This window comes from Prosopis cineraria, unplaced genomic scaffold (genome assembly GCF_029017545.1).
Source record: "Prosopis cineraria cultivar Desert tree isolate PC_DT_omini unplaced genomic scaffold, ASM2901754v1 PC3, whole genome shotgun sequence".
NCBI lineage: Eukaryota > Viridiplantae > Streptophyta > Magnoliopsida > Fabales > Fabaceae > Prosopis > Prosopis cineraria.
The window spans coordinates 24330347-24347057 of NW_026555334.1; the positions used below are offsets into that span (position 1 = coordinate 24330347).

The 16711-nt window shown below is 35.1% G+C and overlaps 1 non-coding gene across 1 annotated transcript; it reads left to right on the top strand.

Annotated features, from left to right (window-relative positions):
- Positions 1 to 15191: 15191 nt before the first annotated feature.
- Positions 15192 to 15298, top strand: LOC129307570 (small nucleolar RNA R71). The gene has a single exon (XR_008592458.1). It is a non-coding gene; the product is annotated as a small nucleolar RNA R71 (small nucleolar RNA).
- Positions 15299 to 16711: the final 1413 nt, after the last annotated feature.

A 16711-nucleotide genomic window follows, 5' to 3' on the forward strand; every position in this document is an offset into this window, starting at 1 on the left:
GCTTAATATTTCAATGTATTTCTTCCATTGAATACCATATTATTTTTAATGGCACTATCACCAAACCAATTACTCCAACAAATGGCATTAGACAGGGGGATCCCCTTTGCCCTTATCTCTTCATTCTCGCTACCAACATATTGTCATGTCTTCTTATTCATAAGGAGCAACAAGGATATTTTCAAGGTATCAAAATTTGCCATAATTCTTACTATGCATCCCATTTCTTATATGCTGATGATTCAATAATTTTTTTTGAATATAGAAGAGATGGTTTGCTTTCTATTTAAGAAGTAATTGGCTCTTTTTACTCATGGTCTCAACAAGAAGTCAATTTACTGAAGTCATCCATAATTCTTAGTCCTAATGTTCCTCATTAGTTGCAACTAGAGATATCCTCTACTCTTGGCATTTAGCTTTCTAATTCCTTTGTAAAATACTTGGGTACGTGGATTAATGCAAAAAAGGATAAATAATAAATCTTTGATCAAGTTTTAAAAGTAATTAACAAAAGGATAGCCTCTTGGAAGTCCAAGCTTTTATCTCAACCACCATAGCTTACTTTGATTAAATATGTCCTTTTTACTTCCAACATCTACATCCTCTCTTATGTGAAGCTCCCATGAAATATTTGTCATCTAATTGATTTTAAGTTGACTGATTTTTTTTCTAGGGTTACAATGAATAAAAGAGGAACATTCATCTTACTAAGAGGGATATTCTTTTTAGCCTTTTGAAATTTGGAGGACTTGGTTTGTGAAAGACTAGTTAATGAATGATTGTCTTCTAGCCAAACAATTTTGGTAAGTAATGACAGCTTGGGAACATTCCCTTCTTAGTAATACTCTCAAACTCAAATATATTAATGCATCAAATAACACATCTCTCAAGCTACCTTACAATGCATGTTGGTGTTAGAAAGGAATTTTCAAGATAGCTAATGTTATGAAGAAGAACTTATATTAGAAAGTAAGCGATGGTGACTCTATCTCCCTTGTTCATAATCATTGGTGGAAACCTACTCAAACATCCCTTTTAAGAGAACTTAATGTCATCAAAATCTTAGATCTCCTTATCAAAAACCCAAATCCTTAGGCAGCTGCTTCTTGAAATGCTTCTACTGTCGCTAACTTGTATGACGAGGATGTTGCTAAGTCTATACATAACACTCCTATTTCTTTCACTAATCCTAAAAATAGAGTTATCTGGGGTAAAGGATAATACATTGTGTTTTTAAAGCTCTCTATTAGCATTGCTAGTAGCCCTTATGCCAATAAAAATATTTAGGATTTTTTGTGGAAATTACAACTACCTCACAAGACTTTGCTCTTCATATGAAAGTTGATTCACAATGCAATTCCATTAGGTGATATTCTTCAGGCTTATCACATTAATTGTTTTAATCTATGTGCTTTTGTTTATGATGTATAGGAAATCATTGATCATCTTTTTTGTAACTATCCTTTCTTTATAGCCCTTTGGCTTGGTGTTTTCTCTACTCGTTCCATTACCATTTCTGGGCTTGGTCTCATTCCTTAGATCCTTAAAGTTTTGAAGGTTTTATACCAAAACCAAGAAATGGATTTGCTTAGGGGTATTTTTATCCTGATCCACAAAATTTGGCACAAAAGAAATCTACTTCTCCGAAATAGAAAAGGTGTATTAGTTAAGCAACTCATTTAGGAAATTAAAGAAGAGCAAAAATTCCTGAAATTTGCATAATGCAACTAGAACTTTAATCAACAATCTATTCTTTTGAGTATAGATTTATAGATTTCCTTACTGAGGTTTTGTTCAACAATCATTGAAACTTCAAGCTCATCCATCCACATAAGAGATCCAAATCCATAAATTTAAGAGAAGGAAAAAAAATTTTGTTTTGTGGAAATCTCTCTCAATGGTGAAGCACTTTAATGAATTTTGCTCAAGCATTCACCCTCTATTCCACCGAAGCTCTTTATAATAAGCTTACTCTTTTAGATATGTAACTTTTAGATGAATCAATATGATTTTACTATACACTTTGGAAAGCTAGTTATGAAGTTTAACAGTAACCATCTTTTCTCTCCTAAAGGTCAATGTCCGATAGTCTAAGATATTAATAATCTTTTAAATATGTTTTTTAATTATTAGGTTTTAAAGGGTGTTTCTATTTAGTTTAGCCACCATTTAGTTTCTTTTAATTTTCCTTGTATTACTTTAACTTTATGACCTTTTTAGTGTTGTTAATATAATTGATCTTTTTACTAAAAAAAGATTATTGCCTGACCAAAATTCTTATATAATCTCTTTTCATCATTCACCATCTTCATATAAAAAGGCAGGGTTGATCAAAGGTCACAAAATAAGTAGAGCCATCAAAGGCATATGTAGCTAATAAATAGATACAAGTATTGACCTCTTTATACATAAAATTCAAATTAACGTTTCAAACCCTAGCTAGTAAAGACTTAGCTGGTTGATGATATCTTGAAAAGGATGCTAGAAGATATCATAATGTGTTATCAAGTTAATTACCTTAATACAATTTGTGAAAACTTGGACATTGTGGACTAGCATCATGAGAAGATGCTTATGATATAGTGTAGTCTAACAATTGGGAGAGATTTTTGGTCTTGCAAAATGAATAAGGACTAGCAACTAAAAAAGTATTAAATTTGTCTTTTTATTTACTACAAGCGATGTTGCCTTAACAAGTTGTCTAACAAACTTTTAGTCTAAGCATGTGTTTGGTTTTTAGTTTGCTAAAAATTTGTTTGCTAAAAGTCCATTTAGCAAAAGTCAATTTGGTGAAAATAAGTTATTATAATGGAATTTGTGTTTGGATAAATTTTTTTAAAACTTAATTTTGTAACATCTTAAATTTTAATTAGGAGACTTAATTGTGGACAATAAGGATAATTAGAGAATTTAATTTTGATTTTATTGTGAACTTGAGGTTTTGATTGGGGAATTATGTATGATTTAGGTTTATGATGGTAATGAATGATTTAGGCACTTAATCATGATTTTATTGTGCCTAGGATCATATATAAGGGTCATTCAGACTCTAATATATGTATTAGGCTGGATTGGGCTAAAGTGAGAGTTCTCATTATTGTACCATTAGTTGCAGTGTATGGCACTTTTATTCATGGCAGATAGACAAAATTCTTTTGTTAACATTTATTTGAAAACAAACGCAAGGTAGAGGGTTCTAGATGTGTTTTTGGGCAAAAATTAAGTGTTTTGCTAAGGGTTTGGTGGAGGCATTAATTGTGTACATTTTCTAGACTCAAATCACTAAGGTAAGCTTGATTAAACCATCTCTACCTTCTAATCTTCCTCTTTTGACTATTTTAAGCAATGGTTAGTGTTAGGGTTTCATTTTTGTTAATGCCTAGTCATTAGTTCGAACTTCATAGGTGTTTTAAGGATAAATAAGTGTAGATTGCATTGTTTTAATGGTGTTTATGACAATGAGAAGGTTAAATCCAAAACCTTAGGTTTTGTTGGAAGATTTTGATGATGATTTAAGGTTGTTGAGGTTAAATAAGGATGATAAAAGTGTGATAGTGATTATGATAAGCATGCTTAAGGGTTTAGATATACTTGACAGCTTTGGGTTAATGAGATTAATTAACTTAACCCTAGGATTATAGTGTAATTTATGTTAAGCACTTGTATTAGAGAAACTTAACATTGTACTAATGATAATTAGTATTATATTATGTGTAGATTATGATATTAATGCCATTGAAGGTGGTAATTTGCTTGTTTAGGGAATTTTAATTACTAGGAGCAAATGTCACTTCTACTACTATGTTGTAGTGTGTATTTTGTACTAATTATGTGTATTTTACTTCAGTAGTTATTATAATAAATTTTGTTTGGAAAAATATATGTTTGTAAATAAGTATCATTGTTTAGGAAAAATAAGTTACTAGTAAGAGGGAAATTTAATACAAACTTATGCTTGGTATGAAAAATATCATGCTTGAAAGCATGTATGTTGTTGGAATTTATAATTGTTTGGAAATTTCCATATGCATGACTTGTTCAATTGTGAGAGTAATGACACTACAACTTATACGGGCCACGTTTATCAAAAGAGACAACCCAATATTTAGACCAATATTAAGGGCAAAGGACTAGTAGAGGCACCAACAGGCCTAAGGCCTAATATGAGGGTGAGTAAGGTAGTTATCTAGGGCTTGGGAGTGCCTCAGGGGAGGGTGGGCAATCAAACAGTGGGGGTTTGGGAGAGCTCCTGAGTTCTCGAAAGTCAGGGAAGCATTTCTATTTCTCTAGCTTGTTATTTCTTTTGTTTGATTGATCATTGTGACTATCTTAGTTAGTTCTTTATCCCTTTTTTCTCTTCCAACCCCATAGAAGAGGCTATAACTAACTAAATAGTGATGTTATATTAGTAGCATTTTTAGTTTCCATCAATTTTGGTATCAGAGTAGGTTGGTCCTGTGGATAGTGCATACAAGGACGGAGGCACGAGTAGAGGAACTGGATAGAGTAGTGAATAAACCTAGAGGGCTAAACTACATAATAAATGAGCTCCGAAGAGCTCAAGAAGTGAAATGAGAGGAAAGAGCAATAATGCAACAAACTTTGGCACAATTACAGGAGCATAACAACACCATTCTCACCACTCTTCAAGGTTTGTCTAGTCATGACAAACCTAGGAGCAAGGTGAGATTGGAAGAACTAAAAAACCCTCCCAATTGTAAAGAGGAACGTCGTGATAGAGAAGGTGAGGAGGAAGGACGGAATGAAGCTATAACAAAGGAGGTTGGAGGAAAGGACAGACATAAATTGAGGAGATTGGAGATGCCCTTATTCAATGGTGAGGACCCTATTAGCTAGACCTTTTGCATGGAAAGATACTTCTCTGTTAGTGGAGTGCTCGAGGAAGAAAAGATGGATGCAATAGTGGTAGGTTTAGAAGGAAAAGCTTTGAACTAGTTCCAATAGGATAAAGCTTGAGCTCCCATGGCTGACTAGGAAGAATTCAAGGCAGGGGTGGTTCAAAGATTCCATTGCTCACAAACAGGAGACAACCATGAATGCTTGGCAGCTTTGAAATAGAAGGGCTCCATGACAAAGTATAGGGAGCAATTTGAAATGTTTTTTGAAATCCTAGATAATGTGTCTAAGGTTTTATTAATAGGCATTTTCATAAATGGGCTTTAAGAGGATGCTAGGGTTGATGTACGTATATTGAAGCCTAATAACTTAAAAGGCCTCATAGACTCTGCGTTTGAAATTGAAGGTAGAAATATAGCCCTAGAGAAAGCCCAATAGAAATGAAAGGCACACACCCTGAATCGTAAAGAACAAATGATGAAGTAGGTGTCCTTGAATCACCCACCACAACGCATTGAGTCATTTACCATGACAAGGGGTTATAGTAATGTTTCCAAGAGTAATAAAGAGTTGAAGGCCTTAAATACTAAAATGAATCCTCTTACTTCAAGCAGTACTAGTAGAAGCATTGTAACCCGAAGAACACAGAGGTTGTTTAAGGCAGAGTTGAACTATCGGTGAGAACTGGGATTATTTTTTCAATATGAAGAGAAGTATATGCCTAATCACTAAAGCAAAGCCAAACGATTGCAACTATTGATCGCTGGAGAAGAAAGTGAAGAGGGGATTTGGGAGAAAGATTTTAAAGAGTTAGAAAAAGAGGAAATTGAAAAGTCTTATACTAGAATAGAGTTGTCTCAAACTTTCATGCGAAGGATTTCTAGTTATAAAACCATGAAAATGAGGGGGTTGCTAAAGAAGAAGGCTATTGTGGTCTTGATAGATAGTGGCGTGACACACAATTTCCTTTCTACCCAACTGTTGAAGGAACTTGGGATGGCAATGCAACCGAATAAAAAGTACTTCGTCACTATGGGGGATGGGAGTAGAGTATTCTTGAAGAGGGTATGTAGAGAAGTGGAATTAAATTTATAAAGGTTATTAATGGTATAGACTTTCTACCCCTTTCCCTTAGTCAACATTGACAACATCTTAGGAATTACTTGGCTAGAGTCCTTAGAGAGGTAAGGGTGAATTGAGGGGAGATGTACATGAAAGTTAAGACTGGAAAGGAGTGGGTGTATTTAAGTGGAGACCCTATGCTGACACAAATCATGGTGGCTTATTAAGCTATCAAAAAGGTGCTGAAGGGGAAGGCCAATGGCTATGTGCTTGAGATAAATGCGGTGTCAATACCAAACACAATCGAAGTTATGATGTGATAACCTAGAAATTTAAGTTAATTTATAATTTATGATTAAATTCTAAGAGTATTTTTATTATATTTGGAGTAAACTTAACAAGACAAATTTGGTAGCTAAGTGGTTACTATTGTTAGATGCTTATTTAAAGGTGATAGGAAATTAGTCGCTTATCCTCAAAATTACACTAAAGCTAACCCTAATGCAATATAGGGCCAACCCTAGGTCATCTCCCAAGGAATGATTTTAAGTCTAATTGAAAGTTATCTAGTGAAATAAATCAACCAAAGTTTGTAGGAATTTAGTTACCTAGCTAATTATCTAAACTAATTACCTAATGTGCAAGTAATTAAAATGCTAGTGAAAGTGAGTGAAATGAACTTCCCTTTTTATAATAATGGAACCCTAGAGATTAGTTGATTTTGGACTCATTATCTTCTCATGATTAGGCTAAGTTTAGCTTCCCTTTCCTCTTGACTAAAGCTGTCATGACTTAAGAAAATTATCCTAAGCCAATTAACCTAATTAGCTAACCTCCCTAGGTCTTAGATTAAAGTTCCTAGTTCAATTAACCAATTGGTGAAGACATTAGCCAAGTGATTCACTCAAAATCCTCTCTCAACAGCCATGGTCAAATACATAAATTGAGCAACCACAAGATTATGTCAAGCTACTCAACAACACAAACATTAACACCATAAGATTATGCAATATTAACACAAGAAATTCACTAATTGAAAAACACAAGATTATGTGCCAAATAAAGAGTGGCAAAATTCAGTCATGGCTGTCCAAGGAACAAATTAAATGAAACAATCCTCTCTCTTTACATCAACATCAAATTCAAACTAGAATTTATAAGCTAAGATGATTAAACCCTAGATTAAGGAATCTAACCATCTAGTAAAAAGAGAAGAGGATAGGAAACAAAAGAACTTAGCCAATTTGAAGCTCAAGACTCATCCTCCATCTTCATCTCTCTAGGATTCCACAAAGAAACTTAGCCAATCTTCATCTTCAAGAACCTTAGTAATTACTTGTGAAGGCCAAACTCTATAGCTCTTGAATGATGGAAATGAGCTTTAATCTTTGTGAAAATGGAAGGGATGGAACGAAAATGAAGAGAGGAGAAGAATGGTATGAGTTTTGTGGAGGTTTGGTGGCTGAAAATAGAGGTTAGGGTGCTGGAAAATGAAGAACAAAAGAGAGAAAATGAAGAACACTATGAACAAGAGAGAGAGAATGTGGAAGATGAATGAGATATGTGTTGGATCCCATTTGAGGCTTAAAATGGCGTGCTCCTTAGTGTCTCCCATCAGCTGAAGCTTAATTAAAATAAGGAAAAAGAAATTAAAATGTAAATGGGAGCCTTGTCACACTTGCAAGGTGGCAACTTCCTATTGGTTTGTAGATGATTTCAATGTGTGCCTAATTTTCCATGTGTCATCCACATCATTTTAGCTGATTTAATCCCTCAAAATAATCATAATTCACGTGCAAAACATCAGCCATTGACCTCAAGGAGTGTTGACCTCAATTGCCCAATTGATCCACAAGTCACATGCCACCTATGTCACATAAATCACATAATTCAATTAAATAGGATATGATATAATAAAATCTAATTCATGTCCAGAATTAAATTCATATTAGAAGGGAGAATTTATTAAATTAACCAAGTTTCAGGTTGCACAAAATTATATAAAAATTTTCACACAAAGGCAAACCAAAAACTAGGACAAACTAAGACACTTAAGAAAGTGTTGACTTTTTTATTTAATTACTCCCAAACTAAAATGAATTTTAAAAATATAATTTTACCATTCATCAACTGGACATAAAATGCACTTTGTCAATTTTTCTTGTACATTTTCTCAAAAGTTTATTTTTTGGACCAAAATGCCCCCAGTGCACTGATCTTAGAAACTTAGGCAAAGTTCCAAATCTAATGCAATGTGTGCACTTGAAGGTGATAAATCATTAATAAAATGGTCTTAATTGACAAATAAAAGTAGGTAACAAATGTGTTCTATCAATTTCCCCACACTTAGCTTTTGCACTCCGGGCAAAATCAAGTAAAAAAGGTCCCAAAAGAAACTATAAGACAAAGAAATAAGAGAAAAACATTGTTTCAAGTCACTAAAATACTAGCTCATGAACTTCTACAAATTATCAATCAATGTGGCAATAATTACGAAAGAATTATGCACATCACAAACAAACCCTTACCAAGAATCAATGTCAAAGAGTAAGCCTATCTAGGTTAAGTGTTTGCTCTCATAACTCAAAGTGTATAAGGTATTAAATTTCACTCAAAATTTCTTAGGATAAACCCTACTATGAATTTGTAACCCTTCTACATCTCCATCACTAAATAGCACTTGCAATCAAGAATCAAATGGACTTTATTAGGTTGTAATATAGGTAATGAAAGGATGTCTAAGAAATGCATGTATATAAAAAAAAATAGGGTTAGCATCAAAATAATGCTAAATCAAGATATATCCCCTTAATATGCAAAGCATAACCTAACTCAATTGAGTGAACACCTTAACACAATGAGGATGGAAAGAAATGATAAGAAATAATAAAACAAATGGAATGGATGAGCTAGGCAACTTTTTATTTTTTTTATTTTTTTTTCTTTCTTTTTTTTTTTTTCTTTCTTTTTTTCTTTTTCTAGCAACTTTATTTCTTTTCTTTTTGACTATATTTTTTTTTTCAAATCTATCTTTGTTTTTTTTTTTGGTTGCCCCTAACTCTTTGAAAATAATGGAAGTAATGGATAGAGAAATGATAATAAGCATCCACTCATTTCATCTAGGACATGCAATGAATATTAAAAAGATATATAAAAGTGTAACATGCATTCCTTGGGGAAAAATAGGGTGAATATTTTTTTTTTTAAAAATCAAACCAAAGGCTCAAAGTGGCTAACAAAGGATAATAAATAATAATAGGTTGGCTATTTGGCTCTTGGCTATTTTTTATGAATGCCATCTCTCATCTCCTATCAAACAAGTGCAAGATATATGGTCTTAATTAAGAAGTGAAACAAATTCTAGAGGGTAACATCACTAAGGAATTAATCACACATGAGTGTTTAGCCTCTTCCATGAAAGGGTAATATGCCACTCTAATCCATTAATTCAAGGTAAAAGAATGTTCACTTCACACCTATTCAATCCTAAAAATTACCACATCTCAAGAATTAAAATATCCATTCAAGAGCTAGGTAATTAAGTAACCTCAAACAAAACAAAACAAAGAAATTTTTTTTGAATTTTTTTTTTTGCAAAACCAAACAAAACCAAACAAACAAAACAAAATGTTTATTTCTCTCCCCCACACTTAAATCATGCATTGTCCTCAATGTATGTATAGACTAGTGATAAAATAAGGTGAGATCAATAATGAATGCATAACAAAAGTGTGGTGCAGATATTTTTTTAAACTAAAACACAAAACAAAGAAGTCAAATAAAGCAAATAAACTCTAATTTTCCTACTAGGTTCATCTCCCCCACACTTGAACTATACCTATCATTAAATATATCAATTAAAGGAAGGAGAAAGCTCAAGGTTAGAGAGATACAACCTTATCATGGTGGTTCAAAAACATGTTGAGAGAAGTCCTCCTCCTTTTGAAGTGATTTGGCATCTTTGTAGAGCTTGCATAGGTGACCATTGATTTGCATAGTGGAACCCGTGGCTTTATTCAAGAGTTGCAAAACCCCATAGGGAAACATCTTGGTCACTAGATATGGTCCCTCCCACTTAGACTTCAACTTGGCATGCTTATGAATAAACCTTGTTTGGAACAAGAGGACTTGATCTCCTTCTTGGAACTTTTTCCTCAAGATTAGCTTGTCATGAAGGATCCTTGTTTTCTCCTTATAGATTCTAGAAGACTCATAGGCATCCAACCTAAGCTCCTCAAGTTCTTGCATTTGAAGAAATCTCTCCTTAGCCGAAAGATGGAAATCCAAGTTTAGTTTCTTGATGGCCCAATAGGCCCTATGCTCTATCTCCACAGGGAGGTGACAAGCCTTTCCATATACCAATCAAAAAGGAGACATGCCAATGGGAGTCTTATAAGTGGTCTGATAAGCCCACAAAGCATCCTCTAAGTGTAAAGACCAATCCTTCCTATTTGTGTTCACCACCTTGGTTAGGATCTTCTTGACTTCTCTATTTGATACTTCGGCTTGGCCATTAGTTTGGGGATGATACGGTGTAGAGATTTTGTGATGCACCCCATATTTAGCCAAGAGAGCCTTCATCATCTTATTGCAAAAGTGGGATCCTTGGTCACTTACCAAGGCTTTAGGAACTCCATACCTACAAAAAATATTAGATTTGAGAAACTTCAAAACAATCTTAGCATCACAAGTTCTAGTAGGAATGGCTTCAATCCACTTTGAAACATAATCAACACCAAGTAATATGTACTCAAAACTAAAGGATGGTGGAAAGGGACCCATGAAGTCAATGCCCCAAACATCAAAAATCTCACAAAATAAAATGGGTTGTTGAGGCATTTCATGTCTCTTACCCCAACTACTAACCTTTTGACATTTCAAGCATGCTTTACAAAATTTATAAGAGTCTTTAAACAAGCTAGGCCAATACAATCCACAATCTAAAACCTTCCTAGCTGTCTTATTTGAGCTAAAATGACCACCACATGCATGAGAGTGACAAAATTCAAGAATAGAAGGCACATCAACATCATCAACACACCTCCTAATCACTTTATCACTACAAATCTTCCACATCAAAGGTGGTTCCCAAATGTAAAATCTAGACTCTCTTTTCAATTTTTCAATGGCAAAACGTGAAGCACAAGGAGGCAAGACTCCACACTCAATATAGTTAGCAAAAGAGGCATACCATGGAGGCTTAGATGAAATGGCACACAATGCCTCATCAGAAATGAATCACAAGGAATAGTAGGGTTAGAGTTTACCATAGTAGCTTTTAAATGAGGTAGTCTAGACAAATGATCCGCTACTTGATTGGTAGAACCACTCCTATCCCTTATCTCCACATCAAATTCTTGCATCAAGATCACCCATCGAATCAAGCGAGGCTTAGAATCTGTCTTCTTAAACAAGTACCTCACAGCAGCATGGTCAGTGTACACAACAACTTTAGAGTTAAGAAGATATGATCTAAATTTATCAAGTGCAAAAACAATAGCAAACAACTCTTTCTCAGTTGTGGTGTAATTAACCTGAGCTGAATCTAGGGTCCTAGATGCATAAGCAATCACATATGATAACTTGCCCTCTCTTTGACCAAGCATAGCTCCCACAGCAAAATTAGAAGCATCACATGACAACTCAAAAGGCAAAGACCAATTTGGGGCTTTAAGAATGGGAGGGGAAATGAGCATGCTTTTCAAAGTGTCAAAACTCCTTTTGCAAGCATCATCAAAAACAAAATCAATATCTTTTTGTAAGAGTTTAGACATAGGCAAAGCAATTTCACTAAACCCCTTTATAAATCTCCTATAAAAGCCTGCATGTCCCAAAAATGATCTCAAATCTTTCAAACAAACAGGATATGGCAAAGAAGCAATCACATCTACTTTGGCCTTATCCACCTCTATGCCATTGGAAGAAATCAAATGGCCTAAAACAATTCCTTTATCTACCATGAAATGGCATTTTTCAAAGTTAAGCACAAGCTTCTTTTCAATGCACCTACCAAGCACTTTATCTAAAGAATGCAAGCATGAATCAAAGGACTCACCATACACAGTAAAATCATCCATAAAGACTTCCATGCAATGTTCAATAAAATCACAAAATATGGACATCATGCATCTTTGAAAAGTACCAGGTGCATTGCAAAGACCAAAAGGCATCCTCCTATAGGCAAATGTACCAAAGGGGCATGTAAAGGTAGTCTTATCTTGGTCACTAGGAGCTATAGGAATCTGAAAATACCCACTAAACCCATCTAGGAAGCAATAATGGGACTTGGAAGCCAATCTCTCAAGCATTTGATCAATAAAAGGCAAAGGAAAATGGTCCTTCCTAGTCACATTATTGAGCTTCCTATAGTCTATGCACACTCTCCAAGCATTTTGAACTCTAGTTGGAACAAGCTCTCCTTTCTCATTTTTTACCACAGTAATCCCCCCTTTCTTAGGTACAACTTGGGTTGGAGACACCCACTCACTGTCAGCTATAGGATAGATGATCCCAGCACTAAGTAGCTTAACAACCTCTTTCTTTACCACATCTAAAATCAATGGGTTAAGTCTCCTTTGTGGTTGCCTAATGGGCTTAGCATTGTCCTCAAGAAAAATTTTATGTGTGCACACAATAGGGTCAATACCAGGAATGTCAGCCAAAGTCCAACCAATAGCATGTATGTTCTTTCTCAACACATCAAGTAATGCATTTTCTTCCTCAAGAGATAAAGAGTTAGAAATTATTACCGGAAGCTTCTCATTCTCAATGAGATATGCATACTTGAGATTGGATGGTAAAGGCTTCAACTCCAAGGTAGGTGGCTCTACACAAGAGGGAATGAGCTTCTTCAAGTCTAATTTGGTGGAATATTCCATGGTACTATCTTGTCTTTTAGGCTTCTCACTTGTTTTTGATTTCTCCTCTTCTTTCTTTACAGCCTCCCCCTTTTCTTGCAACTTGTCCTCAAGTGCTTGGACTTGAGCCACGGCCTCGACATGTGAAAGTGTAGAATTTTCCTCCAATAGCTTGGGAATCCTAAGAACATCAAGCTCGAGTGGAGAAAAACTCATAGATTCGGCCTTAATGGCTTTAGTACCTACAACACAAGAAGATATACCCTTCTCAAGCATTTCAAGATCAAGCATAGGAGATATTTTAAACAAATCATGAGAAGAAGTAGTTGCATCATTCAAGCATGCATCAATCTCTAAACAAATAGGACAACTACATCCATCAATACATGTAGTAGTAACAAGAGACAAATCATCATCAACATGTGAGAAAGAATCAAGCATGTGAGACTCACAAGCATCATGAAGCAATAACTCAATGGAACTTACACCTAACAAAGAATAATCCTCAAAAGGATGTTTCATTGCTTCATATATATTAAAAATAACATGATCCTCTCCACATTTCAAAATCAAACTACCTTTTTCCATGTCAATCAATGTACGGGCAGTCCTCATAAATGGCCTTCCTAAAATCAAAATATCATCCCCACTCCCTTCTTTTGACATATCAAGCACATAGAAATCCACAGGAAATAATAGACCTTTAACACAAACCAACAAGTCTTCTACTACTCCATGTGGTCTTCTAACACTTCTATCCGCTAATTGGCATATCATAGGTGTCTTATGCATGCAATCAAGACTCAAGGCATGATAAATTGAAAGAGGCATAACATTAATGGCTGCACCTAAGTCTATCAATGCATGAGAAAAATGTGTGTTGCCAATCTTGCATGGAATTGTGAAGGAACCGGGGTCCTCACATTTTATAGGGAGTTGAGGCTTCATGATAGCACTCACAGATGAGGGTAATTGTACCCTTGCATTAGGCCTAAATTTTCTTTTATTTGTACAACAATCTTTCAAAAATTTGGCATACTTAGGAAAGTTCTTAACTACATCCATCAAGGGTACATTAACATGAATCTTGTGGAAGAAATCATATACCTCTTGATCAAATTGTCCCTTCACTTGCTTAGGGACCACTTGTGCTTGTGGAAAAGGAAGCTTCTTCATAATCTCTTGACTTTGCTTTCCTTCTTCCTTCCTTGAACTCTCCTTTCTTGTTTCACTTTGCTCGGCCTCTCCCTCTTTTTCCTTACTAAACAACTCGGCCATAGTCCCCTTTTCCACCTTAGATGGTGGTTGCTCACATATGATCTCCTCAATGTTTTCATCCTCATCATCTCTACAAAAAGATGCATCATTAGGAGCAAAAGAAGAACTAGAAACATTAACATCAATTGAAGAATTTAAAGAGGGCTTCTCGGCCTTCCCTTGTCTTTTGTCTTCTTGTACTCTTTCTCCCAACTCCTTGCCACTCCTCAATGTGATAGCATTAAGATTAGCTTTAGGATTAGCAACGGTGTTGGATGGTAATGTAGAGGCTTGAGCATTGGCTGCACTTAATTGGTTAGCAAGCATATTCATTTGAGAAGTAAGGGCATCAATTTTAGAGTTCATGTTCTCACACTTGTTACCCATACTCTCTACCTTGTTCCCTAAGCCATCATACATGTTTTTATACAAAGAGTTCATTTCAATCAACTGCTTACGTAACACATTCACATCATTAGAAGAGTTTGAATTAGAAGAACTCTCAATTGGAACAAGCCTCCTATCACTATAAGAATTAGAAGAAGGTGCAAGAGAATTACCACTTGGATTGTAGCTTTGAGAAGAGCTACCTTGAGACAAATGAGGTGGAGGGTCACGGCCAAAGGTGTTTTGATAGGATCCTCTTTGTTGATTGTCTTGTAAAGCCACATTTGGATTTGAATAGGAGAAATTAGGATGGTCTCTCCATGAAGGGTTGTAAGTATTAGAATAAGCTCCTTGCCCTTGCCTCCCACCATAGGATTGTTTTCCATTGTAGATAGCATTTACTTGTTCAAACTTAATAGGACAATTGCTTTCTACATGCATAGGTGAGTCACAAAAAGTACAAGAATAAGGGACAAGTGCTTGAGAAGTACTTACATTGCTCACTTGAGATATTTGTGGAGCCAACATTCTCCCAATCTTGGCAGCTAGCAAGTCCACATATGAATCATTAAGAACTGAGGAACCTACCATATTCACATTTCTCTTTTCCCTTGTAGAGTATTGAGCACCACTTGAAGCCATCTTGTCAATTAGTTCCAAGCCTTTAAGGAAGTGAGGTCAATCAAGCATCCACCACTAGCGGCATCAATGTTAACTTTGTCTCTTGGAATCAAGCCCTCATAGAAATATTGGACTAAATTCTCACTAGAAATTTGATGGTGTGGGCATTTAGCCAAAAGGCCTTGGAATCTAGTCCAATACTCATAGAGACTCTCATCCTCTCCTTGTTGGACCCCATAGATTTGCTTCCTCAAATTGGTGACCTTGGAATTTGGAAAGAATTTATCTAAGAAGAGTCTTCTTAGCTCGGCCCATGTGCTACTTTCACATAAGAAGGGTAGTTGAAATACCACTCCTTTGCTAAACCTTCAAGAGAAAATACAAAAGCCTTAGCTTGAACATCATCAACATTTACATGCATAGGCTTCATAGTATCACAAACCAATAGGAGAGTATGCAAAAACCTATGGCAATCCTCTCCTGGTAACCCATGAAATTTAGGCAATGCATTAATCAAAGAGGATTTAATTTCAAATTGAACATTAGTAGGAGGAACATATAAGCCATAAGGATTATCATGCCAATTAGGTTGAGTTAATTGCCTAATGCTCCTCTCCTCTCTAGGGTTATGCAAGCCTTCAAATTCATTATTAACATGGCCATCATCATGCAAATTCTCATTCCCATTCCCATGGCCCTCATTATGCACATGCTCATGTCCTAAGATACCTTCCATTGTTGAATTACAAACCAAATGAGAATCAAGAATAGGTTGTGATCTTCTCAATCTAGAAATAGTCCTTTCAATTTCTGGATCTAATTCAACAAAAGAGGTATGTTTTCTTCGGGTCATGCACTAATCAAGCTCAAGAAAATTAAGAACAAAGAACAAGCTAAACTAAAATGCAAATCAACACGAAACAATTCAAAACACACAAAAGCAAGAGAAATAATTTTTTTTTTTTTTTTAATATACTCAATAGCAACAAAATGAAAAAAAAAATAACACCAAACAAGTAGAAAGAGAGTTAGAAATGCTCAATCAAGAAGCTTTGGCAATTCTGGAATTCGCACAGTAGGCTCTCTGGAGACAGTGAACTTGTGAATTTTCTATCAGCAAATCCACATAATAAATTCCCCTGAAAACTTTTATGAGAAACACAAGAGATATACAGGAAAATTATAAAAAACTTTAGATTAAAAATCCTTCCCAATCGTTCCCAGAATTTTTCACAAGTTGGTCCTCAGTCTGGAGAAACAGGATTTCGTCCAGAAGACCTTCAGAGCTTCTAACAAACTTTCAAATAGGAAAATGGAAAAATTGAAGAAAATCCTAAACACAAGAAACAAAGATAAGACAGTGATAAGAAAAATGAAACTGGAATCAATCAATTTGAACGCACAAAGAGGAAGATATGCTAACTCAAAGTTGAAACAGGGTTTTGGAATCCTCTGTAATGGCTCCCTGGACCTTGTTAGATTGTAAAATTTCCACAGGACACTTCCCACGTCCAAAATTGACCAAACCAATTTTAAAGTGAAGCTAAGATATAGAGCTTTCAATGAAATAAATTTCAAGTTCAAATTCCCTCAGACTCATTCCCAGTTAATTTTTCAATTTTAGACAGAGACACTAGAAACAGAGTATTTTCAGCTCTACACCAAACAAC